The 18,967-nt window shown below is 43.5% G+C and overlaps 1 protein-coding gene and 1 pseudogene across 1 annotated transcript in view; both read left to right on the plus strand.

Moving 5' to 3' along the window:
• The window catches only part of LOC124624402 (peroxidase-like), a 299,356-nt gene that overhangs the window by 79,532 nt on the left and 200,857 nt on the right, over positions 1–18,967 (plus strand). The window lies entirely within an intron of this gene.
• LOC124558652 lies at positions 3,598–3,715 on the plus strand (annotated as a pseudogene).

Here is an 18,967-nt window from a genome sequence, read left to right on the forward strand (position 1 = left end):
TTGGCAACAAGTTACGACGTTCCAGTCACATCATCTTCGAGCCCGTCGTACGAATGTTACCAAGTACCACTGTTTATGTATAATACAACGTACCAATATTCGCGTCTGGTTCCAGTACATTTCATGAGCCGGTGTATTCTTCAAACATGTGACAGCAACTGCTCGGAAATCTACTGAACCACATACGAATGTCGGTATTGTGTATTATACTTTTTATACTGATGTTTTTCGCGATGTATCCACCAGTGTATGACGCCAGAAGACACTCCTCGGAATTTGTTGAGCTGAAATGCCGTACTGTCAACGGCAGGCACGCCGGCGACTCGCGCGCGAAGAAACGCCACGCCACGCCGTGCCACGCCGCTAATTGCGAGTGCACGCAGTTATTTCTGCGAAAGTCACGGACGCTGAGGTCAGTGGAAAAGGCGGCCAAAGAAACTTGACCTTCGCACAGTGACAGGCAGTCACAGAGGCTCGCAGGCCACCACTGAGCGCGGTCCGGTGGCTTTCGTCCACACCCGGGGACGGGTATAGTCTGCCAGTCATATGCTGACTATATCGTATTTAATAATGGATGGCATGTTGTAATGAGAGATGCTGTAACTGTCAATTTTTTAAAATATTTTTGACAACACTCTTAGCTGAAATCTGTCACATTTGATAATTAGATCAGATCTCATTTAATGATCATCTTGAGAAATTACTAAATAATTATTTAAGTGTATAACACAGGTTGAAAGAATTTAAAATTCTTAAAATTGGACCTGATTAATCACGAGTCGTGGGAAGTTAAATTTCGGTAAAAATAAAGTCGTGATCTGTAAAATCAAAAGAACAGTCTTATAGTTCACTTGTGGTGAAAACTGTCTGCACTCAGTGGCTTAGATCGATGTTTTTATTTAATTATGAATCTTAACGTCAGTTCTCCTGTATGTATGTATGTTAGTTGTATTATATAAATTGCTTCTTAGTTTTAAATTAATTGCAATATATCTTTTAGATAATATCTTTTTAACACCACACAGTATTGCTAGATTAGATTACATTACATTAATTACATGTACTTTTCGTTCCAATTGTTTCACAGCGAGGAGATCCTCGGGGATGTGGAACTTGTCACAAAACAAGAATATACCATAAATATTTACAAAATACGAACAGATAGGATGATATACCTTCCGCAGATCCCAAATGAAGTTCCCATTGTGGATGTGGTATCGATCAAAACATAATGAAATAAAAAAATAAAATAAAAAATCTTAACGCATTTACATTTAAAAGAATATAAAATTTGTCACCAAACATTAAGTGTTCACTCCAGTGAGGTTCATATGATAATTCTTAGGCTACTGAATCCACTCATCATCAAATATAAAAAAATTAATTAAAAACATTTTACAGCACTTATTTACAATGTTCGCAGTACTGCACAAAATTTGTACATAGGTACTGTTTGTCCTCAGCCCTTCTCAGCTTTCTCACTCCCCAACTCCATCATCCATGACACACTGGTCTGTTTGATGTAAAGCAGGTTGAGATAATGCAGGATACCACTGAATGTGGTCACAATTAGTGTATTACAGTGCAGTTATTCACATTTTACAGTTAACGAATATGCTCTTGTGGAACAAATTTGACTTTACACAACTCGTGATAATTTTAATAATTTTAAATATTGTCAAACTGCGTTATCTACTTAGTTATTTGTTAGTGTTTTATTTTATTTAATTTCTATATCTGAAGACTATCATTAAATGATATAAAAACTTCTTATCAGGTGTCACTAACTCCCATTGTGACTGTTAAAATAAATACTTTGAAAAATATATCATAATTTATGGCGGAAACTGACAGATATCAAAGCACGGTCATATTATATTAGAAGCAGGAACGTTCCAGTGCACATGGGTCTGCCAACGAACCGTTTGCGAGATAATTGCGGATGTTTGGTTATCAGCTACCATCGACTTTAGTATGAAACTAGCTAAGCACCTGGCATTGCCCAGGTATGCATTTAATCAAATCTTCTATTAATTCATCCTATTAATTTCCCCTCTCGCTGCCCATCTTCTCCTCACCCTCTGTCCATTTTCTCCTCACCACCTCGCTTTCTATCTTATCCTCTCCCTCACTCTGTTCATCCCCTCCTCTCACTCTCTCTTGCCATATCCTCCTCCACATCTCCCTATGCCTCTCCTCCTCCCCCTCTCATTGTCCATCTCCTCCTCCCCAATTCACTCTCCACATTAGCAGCCCCACCAAAGTAAGAGGCTAATGGTTCTTACTTACATATTTTTTCTGTCCAGATAGTAGGTGATAAGTGTACCAAGTGTGTTGAAATCGATCCACCGGTTTAAGAGGAGTTTTTCACCCATGGCTTTGCCCACGTACGCAAATGTCACTTAGACTTCACACGCATTTAACATATTTCACAAACATTTGTACATATATTTCACCAGTGCCTCTTTCGAATTTCGTCCTGCGGTTTCGTCTACGTGCAGCTAAATGTTTATGACGTCTTAATCTCCATAACAATGAGCAGTACAATGATATAATTTTGTGGGTACCTCTAGTGGTATACACAGATACTGTCTGCTAAATGTGTTGCGAATATAATTAGTAATAAAGACCTAATAAAAACGTCATGTATGATGCTACAGTTTTAACGCATATCAGTGTTTATGACTTCATATCTCTTGAACCATGTCTCGTACAATGATATATTTCTGCAGTTACACTCGGTGGTACATGTGAAAACTGTGTGCAAGATGTGTTGCAAAATAGAGCAAGTAACAAAGAAGTAATAAATTAAAAGGGCATGCCTGATGCGGCAGTTTTACTCTAATGAACAGTGAAAATGTAATTATCCAGAAAAGGTCTCGTAAAGAAGTGAAGTTTTGTGTGAAGTCGTTTGCAAATCACTAAGAGCTCTCATTCTCAAATACTGGACGAATACAGTCTGGCTACGCTCCTTTTTCACCTCCATCCACTCGAGACGTAAATGGTTGTTACCTTCACAATGCTTCTTTCGACACAGTAATTGGTATGCGTACGAAGTTTGGTTGAAACCGACCCAGTGCTTTAGGAGGAGCTGTATAACATACATACAAACCTACATCCACCTTTATGGTGTGTACACATATAGCCCTAATTAATACAAACATATTTTAGATCTAAACGTTTGGATTAATTCCCCGTCTAAATGGGCTCACAATTCACCTTAGCAATAAATACATATCACTTCATCACATGGCTTGTTACAATTTACTGTACACTAGCACCTGTTACAAGAGGTGTTCCACAAGTCGTCCTCATATCTGGGTGCAATACTCTACTCGACTCTGCAATGTGTCACACATTATTTCAAACGTCCCCGGATTGTCTCGTAAATCTTGACAAGACTGTAAAATTCGCCGCTCCAGTACTTCAGTCATATCTAAGAGAGTGCTGATCCCACAAGGAAAATCCAGGGAACTATGGAGAGATGCTCATGGAGGCCAGGGTAATGGCCCTGCTCGATCTATACATCTTAGACGATATTAGTGCTTACATGTCGTCTTACACCAGCAGCAAATTGTGCACGCGTCTACCAACATCGGCAACGGCCTTACCGCAGTGGATACACCGGTTCCCGTCAGATCACCGAAGTTAAGCGCTGTCGGGCGTGGCCGGCACTTGGATGGGTAATCATCCGGGCCGCCATGCACTGTTGCCATTTCTCGGGGTCCACTCAGCCTCATGATGCCAATTGAGGTTCTACTCGACCGAATACTAGGGGCTCCGATCAAAGAAAACCATCATAGCGACCGAGAGAGAGGAGTGCTGACCACACGACCCTCCTATCCGCATCCTTATCTGAGGATGACACGGCGGTCGGATGGTACCGATGGACCACTTGTGGCCTGAAGACGGAGTGCTGTGCTACCAACATTTCCCAGCCATGGGTATTAGGGGAATTTTGGGCTTCAAAGGTGAGACTTAATTGAAAGGTTAGTATTTTGAATAAATCGCAACAACGAGAACAGTGGCGGATTATAACCACGTATTCGCAATTATATCGCTGTTTACCAGAACATTTTTTCTTCTGTTATCGTATACTCCCACCCTTTACAGTTTTCGCTGGTAATCATGACACAACTATACACCTTTATGATGCCACACTAGAATTCAAAAGCATATCCTTGTAGCTCATATTCTTATGACAGGCGCATACCTCTGGCTGTACCTCTTATCGTGCGGAAATACAAATGGCGGTCCTACACTGACAACTTTGTTGCACAGCGCAATTTTCTCATTTCATTTCTGGTTTGAATTTGTGTAAAAACGTTCACCTCTGGGACGGAACACTTAAGTCCAATTAGACAAGGGCTCGCAGCCACCAGCTGCGTTTAGGAATCGTGACGGCGTTAGCTTGCGATACTTGGGACGATCACGAGGCAAGCAACGCAAGACGACCACAAGCAGATGGCGAAAACCGCTTCATGAGACTTCCCTTAACCGCAGCCGAAACTGCTAATGAAATACTTGTGACAAGTGAAAATTCCTGTTATTATGTAACGACGATTTCGCCAGGTATTTGATCGGAATTCGAGACAGTATGTTGTTAGTGTCTAAAACCATCCGAGAGTGATCCTTCTTTTAGTGCTCTGAACACTGTAAGATTTCATCATAACAGGGCTGATGAATGTAGGAGAGCTCTCTCATAGTCACTCGTGTTGTGGTTCTTTTATTTACTAAGAGAGCCTCTTCACAAGCCACGGAAAGGACACTGCGCCACGAACAGCCGAACAGCCATGAAAGGAAGTCATAATACAATATCTTCGTGATGGGTAGCATTCTCAGTTTGTGTTGCCATGGGCTGAGTATATGTGAATATTACTGTTGATAAATTTTTCGTCGTTGTACTGTTGCACTTTCTTTGGGCCCTAAAACAGAAGATGTAGCGTGAACCCCAATCCAGCACTTATTCGTAGGCTTCATACCGCGATGAAATTGTCGCCTCCAGTGCCTCTCGCTGTAAATAGACTTGACAGTTATCGCTCTCAGGCAGAGCGTTACTGTTATTTAAAGTTCGATGGCACGATTAGTTCTGCTTAAAGACATTTCTTGACGGCAAAGTTATTTCTCCGTCACTATCCGCAAAGGTACTTTTGCCTCAGAAAAAAAGCACACAGCCATACTAATGTGTACGTGCTTTTCATAAGAGGACGGGGCGAGAAGATTTTTACTTTGAGTTCATTTTAGGTACCCGTTTATTTACTAAAGAATTTCTAAGCAGGAAAGAATCGTCGTTTTGCATTTTTTTGAAATCAGACTAGATACATTTATGTTCGAATTCACGAATATACACCTTACATATGCAGCCTCATAAGGTATTGTTCTGACTGCATTTTCAATTCACATATATTTCTTTAGCACGCCGCAGAGACTCCGTTTTCCCAACGATCTTAGCTGAGGTTCTATCATCTTCAAGATAACGAGAATTATATTTAGAGAGAATTAAGAAAATACTGATGAAACCTTATGTAGTACCTTGATGAAGCGAACGTCTGTATTGAACCAGCCGGCCGGTGTGGCCGTGCGGTTCTAGGCGCTTCAGTCTGTAACCGCGTGACCTCTACGGTCGCAGGTTCGAATCCTGCCTCGGGCATGGATGTGTGTGATGTCCTTAGGTTACTTAGGTTTAAGTAGTTCTAAGTTCTAGGGGACTGATGACCACAGATGTTAAGTCCCATAGTGCTCAGAGCCATTTGAACCATTTTTTTTGTATTGAACCTAGGGGATACCAAAGGAAAATACGACGTAACACATTTGACGTCATTATGGCCATACATTTACGAGTTTTTATCTCTTTCTTTTAATAAAACAAGAGCTTACAAACAAGAGCTCACCTTGGGCTCACATCAGTCCATTCAGCAGTCAACACACATGATTTCGGAACAGGGGATCTTGGGTCTCTTTCTCAACTAAGTAGGATAGTGAGGACTGGGCTGAGATACTTGCAGTTAAAAAGTTGACTGCATAAGCAGCATTGTGTTGTCTACACAAGATTCCGAGCGTAACTTAAAAAAAAAGATAAGAGTGAAGGCAGCACACTACAGACAGTTTGCATTCGTTTTAAAAAAAATCTGTTATTCCATAATCGTGACTGTGTTTTGCTTTATGCTTGGTTGTACAAACATACATACAGACATCGATATAAATGCATACCTTCCGCGCGTGGAGGACGCATGAGGAGTAACAGGGTGTAACTACGTCTTCCACGTCGGTGGAGATGCGACGTAACGCACACGTGTCGGAACTCGGGAGTCACGATAACTCAGCCATTACGTCAGGTCGCAGGCCGCTGCCGCCGCTTTGCATACAATACACCCGCAACAACACACACCGAGTCCATTCACAGCGCAATATCCCTTTACAGGAAGACGCTACTGCTCCGTAGTTGCTGCGTCTCTCGAGATACACGATACGCTCCCCTCTTGTTCCTACCACAAGTGAAATCTTTACGAGACTGGTGTACGGATTCATGTGTAGCTGCCTTTCGTATTTCCTGGCGGTCTGACGGAAGAGCAACCAACAGAAGGATCACTTTGGGCACAACCTGTAGTTAGTTAGGTTTCATTTGTCGCTTTTGCTAATATACAACTTTTTGCATTACGTCACATCATTAGAATATATTTCTGTTCAGTGTATATCGTAACAAGGTTAGGGTCGTAGAACGGCTTGTTTCCAGATCATTACTTTTTTTTCTAAGGGATCAGTCGCATTACTATTGATGCAGACCTGTAGCTGCGGTCCACTTATGCTAAGGAGAACAGATGCTGTTGTGATTCTTGAAATTTTCCTACGTAAACAGTATTCCAAGAAGTTTCGGGATTGCAACCGGATGACGTCGACTTCTAGCCACGATATTTCGGCTGAGAACCATACAGCCATCTTCAGACAAGTGTTTTGCACTGTAGTTCACTTCTCTAAATTCACATAAAAAATTGGAGCGGAGACGCATTCTCAAAGGCGGCAACTACATGAGCGATCTCTTGTCGGGGTTCTTGCCCTCTTCGAATATTGCTCTATCTATGGTGCACAGGTCTATGCATAATGGTGCACTCTCTGTAGGAACGCGCACTTGCAGCTCAGTTTAAATTCAGATATCAAATTAACAAAATTAACTGTCGCTAGAGCGACGCTAGTCATAAAATGTTTCTTTTCTGTAGATATTAAACAAATCACTGGGTCCCACGCCTTATCCAGTTGAAAGCCGACATCACAGTTAATAAGATCTTCCGCTAGGCCTATGTTCATCTGATCCTTAATAACTGAATCCCAGAAAGCTCTCGTCGAGGCAGAATAATCCATAGGATGTCATGTAGAAATACAGTGTTCGGCTATGGCCGAGTTACTGGTCTGTGAAAGATGAGTGTGGCGATCAAGTTCAATGCCCCGTGCACGCACTGTGCTTGTTGCCTGACCATTGTAGACTTTGCCGCACTGGCAAGATATTCTATGGATATATATAGCCCTCCGAAAACACCCCGATCGTCCTTTACTGAACCGTGGAGAGCACACGTCTTTATAGGCGGCAGGAAGATTACTTTGACATAATATTTTCTTAGGATTCTACCTAATTTCGAAGAAATATTGCCGACACTTAGGAAGAACTCTTATTCTCCTTTCGCTCATGTGGGTGGCTTCTTCCTCCTTAATGCCGTGGTTATCTGATGGGGAGAAAACGCGTTATTTTGAACACAGACTGTAGGTGTACCAGCTCCTTTGGCAAGGCTGTCTCTATCAGACACAACATGTGCCCGGTGCTCCAAAATTCGAAGGATGCCCATACGGTTGCTTGCGACGGGTGGTGGCGGCTAAACGCCTGCAAATACAGGCCTGTATGTATGGACTTTGGTAGACGGAATGCCCCAAGTATCCATCCACTATCCGACTGAACAATACATCAGAAACGGCTAACAGTTGTCTTTCTCCACTTCCATCGTAAATTTTATCTATGTGGACCACCAATCTCCAGTCCAAAACACTCACCTAAAGACAGGTGAATGACTGTCAACCGAAATGTCGTGGCAAGAGGCAGATGTCATCTGGATGAAATCCCAAAATTTCATGCAGAACAAAGGCAATTTTCTTACTGCTTTTTTTCCACTCAGCTACTTCCATTGTTTTATTGCATTTAAAAACAACTGAGGCTTCATTATGAGGCTCTTTAGCGCTGTTATCGATGTGATATATCATGGCACATGGTTTTTGTTAATATACCTACCGTTCCCGAATTCATTTTTGGCATTAATTTCTGATCTTATAGTTGCCATACTAGAGCTGAGTGGAATAAGAGTTGTACGAGAATGGTCGTTCTCCATAAAAAAATATTTCACAGTTTACTTCCCCTACGTCCAGCCCTATGGAAGTAACGTTTCTTGTCTACATCTACATCTATATGGATACTCTTAAAATCACATTTAAGTGCCTGGCAGAGGGTTTATCGAACCACCTTCACAATTCTCTATTATTCCAATCTCGTATAGCGCGCGGAAAGAACGAACACCTATATGTTTCCGTACGAGCTCTAATTTCCCTTATTTTATCGCGATCGTTTATCCTTATGTAGGTCGGTGTCAACAAAATATTTTCGCATTCGTAGAAGAAAGTTAGTGATTGGAATTTCGTGAGAAGATTCCGTTGCAGCGAGAAACGTCTTTCTTTTAATGATGTCCAGCCGAAATCCTGTATCATTTCTGTGACACTCTCTCCCATATTTCGCGATAATACAAAATGTGCTGCCCTACTTTGAACCTTTTCGGTGTACTCTGTCAGTCCTATCTGGTAAGAATCCCACACAGCGCAGCAGTATTCTAAAACAAGGCTGACAAGCCTAGTGTAGGCAGTCTCCTTAGTAGATGTTACATTTTCTAAGTGTCCTGCCAATAAAACGCAGTCTTTGGTTAGCCCTCCCCATAACATTTTCTGTGTGTTCCTTCCACTTTAATTTGTTCGTAATTGTAATACCTAGGTATTATGTTTAGAATTTGTTTTCACCGGTATTCTGGTTTGATGCAGCCTGCCACGATTTTCCATCCTGTGCCAAGCACTTATTTCAGAGTAGCACTTACACCGAACGTCCTCCATACCTCGCATTTACTCCAATTTCTATCATCCTCACAATTTTCACTCTTTGCGATTCTCTCTGGTATGATGCAAGTTATTCCCTGAAGTCTCAACATATGTCCTGTAGTCCTGTTCCTTAACCACATATTTATTTCCTCGTTCGTTCTTCGGAGAATTTCCTCATATCTTATCACTCCACAGAATTTTTAGCATCGTTATGCAAGGCCGCATCTCAGATGCTACGATTCCCTTGTTTTCAATTTACCTCTCTGCCCTTGTGCATATTTGCAGTATTCTAAATGTTAGACAGTTACATATAAAAATAATCCTAATGTTCGTCACCTGCAATATTTTTTCCCTTCCTACAGCCCATTGCAGTAGTGAGTTAGTTGTAGCTGTATACCTTGTCAGCTGTCCCATCAACGCATGCTTTCATTTACTTTCCACACCTATCTGTATTACTAAATGGCTTAATATTTCATACTGGTCTAGTTTCATATTACCTATCTATCAGATTCCAAGGGTAACAAACATTTGATTTTCAGTATTTCTTATAATTAATGGCCGAACCAAAAATTTACTAACTGTGTTAAGTTCGAACACAATTAGTCACGTACTTCAATTAGAAACTGTGTCTACGTTTTGAGGCAGCGTGACTCGTGGCGCGCAGTTTATTCAGAATATATTGATCCAGTTTTTGAGAACGAGAGCCCTTAGCTGTCTTCGAAGCAACTGTACACGGCATTTCAAATGTTTACGTACTTCCCTCGCAAAATAATGAAAGGGAATAAGTTTATCTCTTACTAAATTCTCATTGTTTCTGATGAGAAACTGCAACATCAGACATTACATTTTAATTTATTACTTCCTTACTACTGCCTTTGTTCGCATCATAATGTTGTAGACAATATGCACTTATGCCACTGAATGTACTTGCGATGTTGTACCATCGTACGACATTTAGTTCACAAGATATGACGCCACAAGCTTCGAGATGTTTGGAAAACTAGCTTTTGTTAAAACGGAGAGCAAATTACCCATATTCACTCATCCAGTAAGAGCATTCAGAGGGTTCCAACAAACGTTACAGATTATTTCAAACCTTTTTTCTCGGTTATATCTTAACGTCAAATATTTGACACATTAACTCATTTGTAAAGCAACCCGATGTATTTAACAAATTATCTCATTTGTAATGAGATATCTGAAGCTGTCTTATACACATACCAAAAATTTTTATTCCTCATGAAAACCACACATTGCATGTCGTACCACCATACAGCGAGACCTTCAGAGGTGGTGGTCCAGATTGCTGTACACACCGGTACCTCTAAAACCCAGTAGCACGTCCTAATGCATTGATGCATGGCTGTATTCGTCGGGGCATACTATCCACAAGTTCATCAAGGCACTGTTGGTCCAGATTGTCCCACTCCTCAATAGCTATTCGGCGTAGATCCATCAGGGTGCTTGATGGGTCGCGTCGTCCATAAACAGCACTTTTCAATCTATCCCAGGCATGTTCGATAGGGCTCATGTCTGGAGAACATGCTGGCCACTCTAGTCGAGCGATGTCGTTATCCTGAAGAAAACATTCACATGATGTGCACGATGGGGGCGCGAACTGTCGTCTATGAAGACGAATGCCTCGCCAATAAGCTGCCGATATGGTTGCACTATCGGTAGGAGGATGGCATTCACGTATCGTACAGCTGTTATGGCGCCTTCCGTGACCACCAGCGGCGTACGTTGGCCCCACATAATGCCACCTCAAAACAACAGGGAACCTCCACCTTGCTGCACTCGCTGGACAGTGTGTCTAAGGCGTTCAGCCTGACCGGGTTGCCTCCAAATACCTCTCCGACTGCTGTGTGGTTGGAGGCATATGCGACACTCATCGGTGAAGAGAACGTGATGCTAATCCTGAGCGGTCCATTCGGCATGTTGTTGGGCCCATCTGTACCGCGCTGCATGGTGTCGTGGTTGCAAAGATGGACCTCGCCATGGACGTCTGGAGTGAAGTTGCTCATCATGCAGCATATTGCGCACAGTTTGAGCCTTAACACGACGTCCTGTGGCTGCACGAATAGCATTATTCAACATGATGGTGTTGCTGTCAGTGTTCCTCCGAGCCATAATCCGTAGGTAGCGGTCAGCTACTGCAGTAGTATCCCTTGGGCGTCCTGGGCGAGGCATGTCATCTACAGTTCCTGTCTCTCTGTATCTCCTCCATGTCCGAACAACATCACTTTGCTTCACTCCGAGACGCCTGGACACTTCCCTTGTTGAGAGCCCTTCCTGGCACAAAGTAACAATACGTTAGCGATCGAATCGCACAGCTGAGACGAAACTCAGTAGGCATGCAATTTGATTAGAAGTTCCTTATGAGGGACGGTGTCAAATGCCTTCTGGAAATGTAAAAATGTGGACTAATTTGAAATCACCTGTGGTATTTTTTCCTTAACTACATACTCATATCAGACTTTACTTATTTGTGTCATCTCTACAAGCGAAGGTCAGTATTCAAAGAGGGAAGATTAGGGTTAAACTATCCCGTCTTCGAGGAGATGTTAAATACGCAGAAGTAATTGGCCGTAGTTCTTTCGTAGGTCCATAGCAGCACTCGTTCCAGCTGATCAGGCAGATCAGACAGCAAGATGGGAATGTGAAGCCTAGTCTTCCCAAGCGCGTTACGTTGCTCCTTAGTCTTGAATAGACTGTCGGTGATTATGCGAGGGAGAATCAATAAACAAGTCGCAAACTGAGATGAAGATATGAGAGCCGCCTGTGACTGCTTGAAATTTATTTTCCTTTTCAACGTTATCCCCTCATAAACATTTATCCGATCGCTCGACAAGGCGTTAGAAGCCTGCAACATGTAATTCTTGTGGTAGTGTTCGCTTTCAACGAGTGACCTCTCGGGGGATAACAAGTCTACTTGGTTCCTTAGCTCGCTGCAACCCACAAGACCGATGTGTCCTAGAGGTAGCGAAATACCCCTAGACGGCGAAACAATTTACCATCACTGGCAGTACGGCCAGGAACCTCCCCGTTTTTCACTTCTTCTTGTCGTTTTCTCAATTTCTGTATCCAAATGAACAAAAATCTCCATAAAATTCTGTTGTAACCAAATAAGGGACGAATTTCGCTACGGACGGCCTCCGAGGACAGTCCATCTGTTCCCAAAAATCACGTTGTTCCAGTCAGGTACACACTCATAGCAAGCCTGCCATCTTAGTCTGACTGCAGATCATTAACCATCGGCCCTCGGACCACAGTATGTCGGCCACCTTCTAGATACGTACAGGAGCGAAATTTGAAACGTTGTGCCTTAAGCCGCATTTGCGACTTATTTACTGATTTACCCTCTGTAACGACATAGATTCAGGGTCGACCTGCGACAGCAATCGCACAACTTGCGTACTGGCCGCTAGACGCCGCCGCGAGCGTTAAGAGTGCATTGCGTACGGACCGCGAGGTGCCGCCACGAGCGCAACCATATATAAGTGCCGACGGAGTTCGGCCAGCTCTCATTTTGTTGGCATCTCATTTTTGCCTATTCTATTATTTGCTTAGTTGCTTAGCTCTTATTCGTTTATGGCTCATGTTTTTGTGCTCTCTTTCAGCTATTCTGATTGTTTTGGTTTACTCCCAATTGAGAAGTGCTTTTTGCATATTTCTCATTTTACTAATAATATGCTCCTTAGCTTTTTACAGTTGAATTGATTAACATAGTCTCACGTACTGTTCGTTCATTTCAGCCTGTTCATATTTTGATGTTCTTTAAATACTGTAATAATTTTCGCAAGCATTTCTTCCCTTAAACTTGTGTAAAGTATTCTCGCTATATAGGATTTGTTCTGTGACACAGGTGTAATGTTTCGAATATAAATTATATACGAAACTGTGCTTTAAAAGGAGTTTATTTTTTCAGTTTGTACTACATCAGACTACTATTTCGTGATATGAGGGAGAAATCTGAGGGGCGAACCCATGGAAATACTCTTAAGCGATCCCCTCTAAAAATAAAAATTTGTGTGACACTGAAAGACGTGACATTGTAGGCACCGAAAATTTATATATATAAAATTATACGTCACACCTCGTAGATAACATTCATCGAAAGTTAATGGTTCCACTGTGTGCTGTCTAGCTGGTAGATACTAGCTCATCACCCAAATGCGGGACCGAGGGAGGTGGCGCAGTGGTTAGCACACTGGACTCGCATTCGGGAGGACGACGGTTCAATCCCGTCTCCGGCCATCCTGATTTAGGTTTTTCGTGATTTCCCTAAATCGCTTCAGGCAAATGCCGGGATGGTTCCTTTGAAAGGGCACGGCCGATTTCCTTCCCCATCCTTCCCTAACACGAGCTTGCGCTCCGTCTCTAATGACCTCGTTGTCGACGGGACGTTAAAAACACTAATATCCTCCTCCTCCAAATGCGGTTTTTCGTCTGCAAAGACTGCCGTCCAGTGCGGAGGCAGCACCAGTTGTGAAACGAGGCTATCACTGCTGCTGATCGAAGAGCATAATGTGGCGCAGTCGCGTGAGCCACTGCGAGATTTCGAGAGCGCTGGTTTTCGGACGAGGTGCGGGAAAGTGGATCCGCGAGACGGGCAGACTGCAAATATCGCTGCGTAACGCCACGCCGGAGGTACAGAGGAGGCGGGCTGCTCCAGATACATAATGCGGGGCACCGGCCGTCCGCCTGGCAGGCATTTCGGATACGGCCCACCGCGACGGCACCACACAGCGTTTCACATGGCACGCCACGCCACGCCACGCCACGGCCACCGCAGGGCCCGCGCCAGTTACATCACAGCCTCTCACGTCAGTTGCTCCAGCAACGTCGATCGGTGAACCCTCTCGGCGCTATACACAGGGCGAGGTGGCACAAAAGGTGGAAAATTGGATTCACCTTCGAGAAGACGACAGTTCAAATTCCCGTCCACCGGTCTAGATTTTGGTTTGACTACTATTTTCTTTTTCAGAGCGAAAGAGAGTAACGTATAGTAATTTCACTTAATGTCGCAGTCAGAAGCTACTGTCATGAACTGATGAGACTGCAACCGTGCGGTCATTACCTTCGGCTCCTTGATTTTTCTGGGAGATAATAATTATTCTGGGGGACAATAAAAAGAATTATTATTGTAATTGTACAAAGCATTAACAGGCTTCCCTTTACTAGTGGATTGGGGTTGGGTTTGTTTTGGGAAGGAGACCAGACAGTGGGGTCATCGGTCTCATCGGATTAGGGAAGGACGGGGAAGGAAGTCGGCCGTGCCCTTTCAAAGGAACCATCATGGCATTTGCCTGAAGCGATTTAGGGAAATCACGGGAAACCTGAATCAGGATGGCCGGACGCGGGAATGAACCGTCGTCCTCCCGAATGCGAGTCCAGTGTTCTAGCCACTGCGCTACTAGTGGATTGTTGTATACATATCAGTAACATGCAGCAACTTCCCATTGGTTCTCTGGTAAACTACAGTGGGAAACGTGCTTCCTACGTACGTTGTCTCGAAAATGTAACATCAAACAAGGGGAGAGTGAATGTAACCTGGCTACAGCGGCAATTAACCTATTACGCTGATCGAGAGAGGTGGCGCAGTGGTTAGCACTTTGGACTCGCATTCGGGAGGACGACGGTTCAATTCCGCGTCCGGCCATCCTGATCTAGGTTTTCCGTGATTTCCCTAAATTGCTTCAGGCAAATTCCAGGATGGATAATTTGAAAGCGGATGGCCGACTTCCTTCCCCGTCCCTCCCTAATCCGATGAGACCGATGACCTCGCTGTTTGGTCTCTTCCACCAAATCAACCCAACCACCTATTACGCTGAAGAGCCAAAGAAACTGGCATACCTGCTTAATATCGTGTAGCACTCCCGCGAGGACGCAGAAGTGCCGCAACGAAACGCGGCATGGACTCAACTCAAAAAAAATGGTTCAAGTGGCTCTGAGCATTATGGGACCTAGAATTTAGAACTACTTAAACCTAACTAACCTAAGGTCAGCACACACATCCATGCCGGAGGCAGGATTCGAACCTGCGACCGTAGCGGTCGCGCGGTTCCAGACTGTAGCGCCTAGAACCGCTCGGCCACACCGGCCGGCTTGGACTCAACTAATGTCCCAAGTAGTGCTAGAGGGAATGGACACCATGACTCCTGCAGGGCTGTCCGTAAATCCGTAAGAGTACTAGGGGGTGGAGATCTCGTCTGAACAGCACGTTGCAAGGCATCTCAGATATGCTCAATAACGTTGATGTCTGGGGATTGTGGTGGCCTGTGGAAGTGTTTAAACTCGGAAGAATGTTCCTGGAGTCACTCTGTAGCACTTCTGTACGTGTGGGATATCATCTTGTCCTGCTTGAATTGCCCAGGTCCGTCCCAATGCACATGGATAAGAATGTACGCAGCTGATCAGACATGATGCTTAAGGCACGTGTCACCTGTCAGAGTCGTATGTAGAACTAAAGGCATCCCACATCACCCCTGCTGCCGGCCGCTGTGGCCGGGTGGTCCTAGGCGCTTCAGTCCGGAACCGCGCTGCTGCCTCGGGCATGATGTGTGTGATGTCCTTGGGTTAGTTGGTTTAAGTAGTTCTAAGTCTAGGGGACTGATGACCTCAGTTTTTAAGTCCCATAGTGCATAGAGCCATTTGAACCATTTGAAACATCACTCCTGCTGCACACGCCCCACACCATTACACAGCCTACACCGGCTTCAAGAGTCCCCTGCTGACATGCAGGGTCCATGGATTCATGAGATTGTCTCCATAACCGTACACATCCATCCGCTCGACACAATTTGAAATGAGACTCGTCCGACCAGGCAACATGTTTCCAGTTGTCAACAATCCAGTGTCGGTGTTGATGGGCCCAGGCGAGGCGTTAAGCTCTGTGACGTGCAGTCATCAAGGGTAGACGAGTGGGCCCTCGGCTTCTGAAGCCCATATCGTTAATGTTCCGTTGAATGGTTCGCACGCTGACACTTGTTGATGGCCGAGTACTGCAATTTGCGTAAGGGCTGCACATCTGTCATGTAGAACGGGTCTCTTCAGTCGTCGTTGGTCCCGTTCTTGCACGATCATTTTCCGGCAGCGGCGATGTCGGAGATTTGACGTTTTACCGAATTCCTGATATTCATGGCACACTCGTGAAATGGTCGTACGTGGAAATCTCCACTTCATCGCTACCTCGGAGATGCTGTGTACCACAGCTCGTGCTCCGACTGTAACACCACGTTGAGACTCACTTAAATCTTGATAACCTGCCATTGTAGGAGCAGTAACCGATCTAACAACTGCACCAGACACTTGTTGTCTTACACAGGCCTTGCCGGCCGCAGTGCCGTATGCTGCCTGTTTGCATATCTCCGTATTTGAATACAGATGCCTAGCCAGTTTCTTTTGTGCTTCAGAGTAAGAAGGTGCATAAACGGCCGCTCTTCCTGCGCATCATCGGACAACTAAATAATAAGATGCGTAACTGACGCTAGTACAGAGTGTACTGTACGTCACAAACTGTACGGAGGTTTACGGGGCATATGTACGTAGAAGTTCTGCAGTTGACGAATTATGGGCGAAGATTGTCTGATGTCTGGATACTTACAAGTACTCCGAATTAATTGTTTATTATTTAATAATGACTAAAGGCATAATGATTGTTACTTTTTTTTATTTAGTACCATTGTTTACTATTACCGCACAGCTTCGGAGAAAAACAGTTAATGAAATAGTCTGTGAATGCAGGCTTCAAATTGAATAAAAAACTGTTTAAAATACAAACGAAGTCAACAGATGCTGCAAACTCTAGGATTGCAGTAATCTGCCATTCCCATATGAAGTGATTTGACCCAGCGTTTGTCCTCAGTGATTTAGGGAAACCAGAGATAACCTCAGTCAGAACGGTCAGACGAGGAGGCGATACGGCTGCGTCACCTCTCTCTCTCTTTCTCAGTAGAACGTGAATAACCAAAACTCCTCGACGCTCGACAGCGAACTGCAAATGGAACTCCTTTCAGTGCTGCAAGCAACAAGAGTACGGGACAAGCAACCGCAAATGTCTCGCCGTGAATTAGGACGACGCATAGAAAGCTGTGAGCGGAACGCCGCAAAGCAACTCACTTGGGATCAGCCATTCGAAAGTATCTTATCGGAAGGCGCAGCACTTTCACGCGGTGCTTAAAGCACTGGGCGTCCTCCTGAAGACGCTGGCAAACAAAAACTTCAACTCGTCATTCTCAATAAATTTCTGCCAGTCACTGTCGTCCAGGTAGCCTGTGTATTCCTTCAACAAGCTCCACTGCAGACGTACTGAAGGATACTCGATTCCATTTCGATTAGGAAAACGCGTTTCTGTCGACTTTTCTCGTATCGGGCTACTCCTTGACATTTAGTGGTCAAAATTCAGTCTGCCACCACTAAAGACTCCGCCGATTCATCCATCGTTGGGAAGGATGTGTCCCACTGAGTGATGACTATGTACAGAAGGTATCGTGTTGCAATTTTGAGCTCAGTTCCCCTACTTGCAGAAAATAATAATAAATTAAGGATGGGTCCACCCTCCTGCAAGTACACAATTATTGTTTTGCTTTAATACCCAAACATGTTTAACCACAATTGTGGCATCCTCAGAGACCTTTCCTCATTTTATTTTCCTGATATATGTACATGTATATTTTATTTAGATTAGGAAATATGATACATTAGATTTTGTTATATAAATTATACATATATACATTACCTTCTATTTCACCTTGTGTGTTTACCACAAACAGGAGGAAAAACAAACGTGACAAATTCAAACCAGAACAAAACAATGAAACGAAAGACAGTCAAAAAGAGCACCAGAAACATACATAGTGCAGCGAAACGTGTGTCCAAGCCACAGAAGCATAACAAGACTCACTATTCGCAAGTGAGCAGCAGAAAACGTGATTAAACACTGTTAAAATACTAAATACAGTCGACAAATAACAAACAACATTACATAGTTCTTCATACGAAAAATTCACAAAAATGTTTGTACCCATGTCCACAAGGCATTGCAACTAAACAAAAATGCGTTCGGTATACAAATTCAAACCAGGCACAGCTCAAGACAAGCCAAATGCAGCAACGCTAACGTCCAAACTGGGGCACATGCCACGATTTTTACAAGAATATATATGGTAATGGGGGTATAAGTGCAGATATTTTTAATGATAACTGAGGGCAGTGAACTGAACAACTTTACATTGGTATTTACATCAAATGCAGACTAATAATTACAGCTTATTAGGAGTAGTATGTTTTTAGGTTGCGTAATACCTTCAAGTACATGTGGCGAGAACAAGTCATTAATGCATATTTTCCCCTAGGCAACATGTCAGGCGTTGAAGTGTGCATGCTTGAACGCATAATGGCTAGTCTACACATACAGCCGCGGGTTCACTTATTGTTGTAGGTACAACTGTGCAGAAAATATCAGGTAGTAAATTACGTGACATGTTTGCCGGAAGACTGTAAGAAGCAGAGAATGATTCGTGTACATAATAACGTACCAATGATCTCAATATCTGGACTTATACCCCTAACACCCAATATATTTTAAAGGCTGAATTATACACAAAAATTCAACGCAGACGATGTCATAACATCGCTTATGTTGGCACACAACGTGGTATACTAATTTAGACCTTTGGTTGAATTCGATTGGCAGCCAAAGGACATACACAATCTTCTTCTTCTCTGTATGTAAAAGGCAATGTTGAAATTTGGAGAACGTGTGGATCTTCTACTGTAGGTGTCGTTTAAGAACATATTTTTCGAAATTCCAACCCAAAGGGGTTAAATAGAGAAGGATTTTTAT

The sequence above is a fragment of the Schistocerca americana genome, chromosome 1 (assembly GCF_021461395.2).
Source record: "Schistocerca americana isolate TAMUIC-IGC-003095 chromosome 1, iqSchAmer2.1, whole genome shotgun sequence".
Classification (NCBI taxonomy): domain Eukaryota; kingdom Metazoa; phylum Arthropoda; class Insecta; order Orthoptera; family Acrididae; genus Schistocerca; species Schistocerca americana.